Here is a 3,952-nt window from a genome sequence, read left to right on the forward strand (position 1 = left end):
TAGACCAACAAGCAACCTTTGCGTCCACATGACGCATAAATACGAATACTTGTATACGAGGCTTCATTAAAAAGCATGACATTTGAATAGTAAATTGACAGAGAATAGGACAATGAGTCAAGAATTAGCCCAGATTGAGTCAGGCACAAACCCTTTCAATGATGCGATTTCGTGAATTGCTTATTTTACACTAATTTAGATTTTAATCATGATATCATCATTGGTGTCAAGTTATTATCATGATATAAGGCAATTGCTAATTTATTGATGAACGAATGAGTCCCGACGCCATGTCATTGATAGTATTGATTGGCCATACCTCAACATGTTGTGCAGCAAAAGTTGTGAAGATAAAAGCCAGGGCCAGTTCAAAATTGACTTGGGTTTTTGTCGACCAATCCCAAAGAAAATGGCGCTTGGGCTCGTCCGGGATTTGAACCCGGGACCTCTCGCACCCGAAGCGAGAATCACCCCTAGACCAACGAGCCACTCATCCTCAAGCAGTTAATAATGTATGAAAATGAGGTTCAATGAACACTTCGATTATCTCATGAGATGTAACTTTGCTGAGAGATAATTAGCATTTTGGCACAAATATGTTTTGAAAGTGTTCTTAATCCAAGATGTTGGTTTGAAAATGCATGGTTATAGACTTGTACGAACAGCAATATCACTTTTCTATAACAAAAACAATTATATGGGAACCAATATTAAGGACATTTCTAACTTGACTCACCACACACTCTAACAATCTATTGAGATGAATACAACTCAGGTCGCAGGAGTCTTCGTGTATTGTCCTCATGATGGCCGACTCATCCCAGAAAATAAAACTTCCGGGCTTGGAATTCGGAACTTCTTGCATCCAAAGCGAAAACCATACCCGAGACCAACAAGCTACCTTTGTGTCCACATAACGCATAAATACGAGTACTTGTATACGAGGCTTCATTAAAAAGCATGACATTTGAATAGTAAATTGACAGAGAATAGGACAATGAGTCAAGAATTAGCCCAGATTGAGTCAGGAACAAACCCTTTCAATGATGCGATTTCGTGAATTGCTTATTTTACACAATTTTGATTTTAATCATGGTATCATCATTGGTGTCAATAAATTATCATGATTGCTAATTTATGGATGAACGGAGTCCCTACGCTATGTCATTGATAGCACTGATTGCCCATACCTCAGCATGATGTGCAGCAAAATTGTGAAGATAAAAGCCAGGGCCAGTTCAAAATTGACCAGTCCCAAAGAAAATGGTGCCTGGGCTCGTCCGGGATTTGAACCCGGGACCTCTCGCACCCAAAGCGAGAATCATACCCTAGACCAACGAGCCATCTTCTTCAAGCTGCGAATAATGTATGAAAATGAGGTTCAATGAACACTTCGATTATCTCATGAGATGTAACTTTGCTGAGAGATAATTAGCATTTTTGGCACAAATAAGTTTTGAAAGTGTTCTTAATACTAAGATGTTGGTAGAAATCATGTTATAGACTTGTACAAAAAGCAATATCACTTTGCTATAACAAAAACTGTGAATGGAAACCAATATTTTACGAAATTTCTAACTATACTCACACACACTCTAACACTTTATTGAGATAATAAAACTCAGGTTGCAGGAGTCCTCATGTATTGTTCTTATAATTGTCTACTCATCCCAGAAAAAAAAAACTACCGGGCTTGGAAATCGGAACTTCTTGCATCCAAAGCGAAAACCATACCCCTAGACCAACAAGCAACCTTTGCGTCCACATGACGCATGAATACGAATACTTGTATACGAGGCTTCATTAAAAAGCATGACTTTTGAATAGTAAATTGACAGAGAATAGGACAATGAGTCAAGAATTTGCCCAGATGGAGTCAGGCACAAACCCTTTCAAAGACGCGATTTCTTGAATTGCTTATTTTACACTAATTTAGATTTTAATCATGATATCATCTGGTGTCAAGTTATTATCATGATATAAAGGCAATTGTTTATTTATTGATGAACGAAGGAGTCCCGACGCCATGTCATTGATAGTATTGATTGACCATACCTCAACATGCCGTGCAGCAAAAGTTGTGAAGATAAAAGCCAGGGCCAGTTCAAAATTGACTTGGGTTTTTGTCGACCAATACCAAAGAAAATGGCGCTTGGGCTCGTCTGGGATTTGAACCCGGGACCTCTCGCACCCTAGGTGAGAATCATACCCCTAGACCAACGAGCCACTCCACTTCAACCAGTGAATAATGTTTGAAAATGAGGTTCAATCAACACTTCGATTATCTCATGAGATGTAACTTTGCTGAGAGATAATGAGCATTTTTGGCACAAAAAAGTTTTGAAATTGCTCTTAATCCAAGATGTTGGTTTGAAAATGCATGGTTATAGACTTGTACGAACAGCAATATCACTTTTCTATAACAAAAACAATTATATGGGAACCAATATTTAAGGACATTTCTAACTTGACTCACCACACACTCTAACACTCTATTGAGATGAATACAACTGAGGTCGCAGGAGTCTTCGTGTACTGTCATCATGATGGCCGACTCATCCCAGAAAAAGAAAACGACCGGGCTTGGAATCCGGAACTTTTTGCATTCAAAGCGAGAACCATACCCGAGACCAACAAGCTATCTTTGTGTCCACATAACGCATAAATACGACTACTTGTATACGAGGCTTCATGTAAAAATCATAACTTTTGAATAGTAAACTGAAAGAGAATAGGACAATGAGTCAAGAATTTGCCCAGATTGAGTCAGGCACAAACCCTTTCAATGATGCGATTTCGTGAATTGCTTATTTTACACCAATTTTGATTTGTATCATGGTATCATCATTGGTGTAAATAAATTATCATGATTGCTAATTTATGGATGAACGGAGTCCCTACGCTATGTCATTGATAGCACTGATTGCCCATACCTCAGCATGATGTGCAGCAAAAGTTGTGAAGATAAAAGCCAGGGCCAGTTCAAAATTGACCAGTCCCCAAGAAAATAGAGCCTGGGCTCGTCCGGGATTTGAACCCGGGACCTCTCGCACCCAAAGCGAGAATCATACCCCTAGACCAACGAGCCACTCATTTTCAAACAGTGAATAATGTATGAAAATGAGGTTGAATCAACACTTCGATTATCTCATGAGATGTAACTTTGCTGAGAGATAATGAGCATTTTTGGCACAAATATGTTTTGAAAGTGTTCTTAATACTAAGATGTTGGTTTGAAAATTCATGGTTATAAATTTCGATTTAAAGCTTTCGTGACTGCAGGGATTCATCTTCTTGGTTCTTTCGGTAAAGTCACGTAGAAGGGAAGTAATAAAATAATAAAAATAAAACATAATAAAACAATTCTCACGACGTTTCGGCCACAACGCAGCCGTCCTCAGGTGAAAACCAGGTCCGTCGAGGCGACAGAGTCTGAATGAAACAGCACACGAGCTTGGAGCATATATATAAGCTGGGCGCATTGACAAAGGAATTTGCATATCAACAGGAATTTAGCATATTTATGGGAAATGCAGGAATGTAATTAGTACTGCATATGCATGTGCATTATGCAGGATTAACAGCATCAAAGGGCTGTAGTTACTGCTGCTGCAGTAGTTGCTGCTGCTGCTGCAGTTTCTGCTGCTGCTGCCGTTGCTGCTGCTGCTGCAGTTGCTGCTGCTGCTGCACTTGCTGCTGCTGCTGCACTTGCTGCTGCTGCTGCACTTGCTGCTGCTGCTGCACTTGCTGCTGCTGCTGCACTTGCTGCTGCTGCTGCACTTGCTGCTGCTGCTGCAGTTGCTGCCTTATCCATTTTAATATAACACTATGTATTATTCTACCCACCCTAATGTGTATCATACTGCTATATGTTTACTGTACAATTACGACACCATACATTACTCTGCACACTGCACCATGCCAGTGAGTGGAACGCGGTCTGAAAGTCACC

At 40.0% G+C, this 3,952-nt stretch overlaps 3 non-coding genes across 3 annotated transcripts; all 3 read right to left on the reverse strand.

Annotated features, from left to right (window-relative positions):
* Nucleotides 1-1,272: 1,272 nt before the first annotated feature.
* On the reverse strand, nt 1,273-1,343 carry TRNAP-UGG (transfer RNA proline (anticodon UGG)). The gene has a single exon. It is a non-coding gene; the product is annotated as a tRNA-Pro (tRNA).
* Nucleotides 1,344-2,154: 811 nt separating this feature from the next.
* Nucleotides 2,155-2,226, reverse strand: TRNAP-AGG (transfer RNA proline (anticodon AGG)). Its single transcript has one exon. It is a non-coding gene; the product is annotated as a tRNA-Pro (tRNA).
* A 790-nt stretch (nt 2,227-3,016) lies between these two features.
* On the reverse strand, nt 3,017-3,088 carry TRNAP-UGG (transfer RNA proline (anticodon UGG)). The gene has a single exon. It is a non-coding gene; the product is annotated as a tRNA-Pro (tRNA).
* Between the last annotated feature and the right edge of the window lie 864 nt (nt 3,089-3,952).

The sequence above is a fragment of the Lethenteron reissneri genome, unplaced genomic scaffold (assembly GCF_015708825.2).
Source record: "Lethenteron reissneri isolate LAM-NWPU_2019-01 unplaced genomic scaffold, ASM1570882v1 scaffold_772, whole genome shotgun sequence".
Lineage (NCBI taxonomy): Eukaryota > Metazoa > Chordata > Hyperoartia > Petromyzontiformes > Petromyzontidae > Lethenteron > Lethenteron reissneri.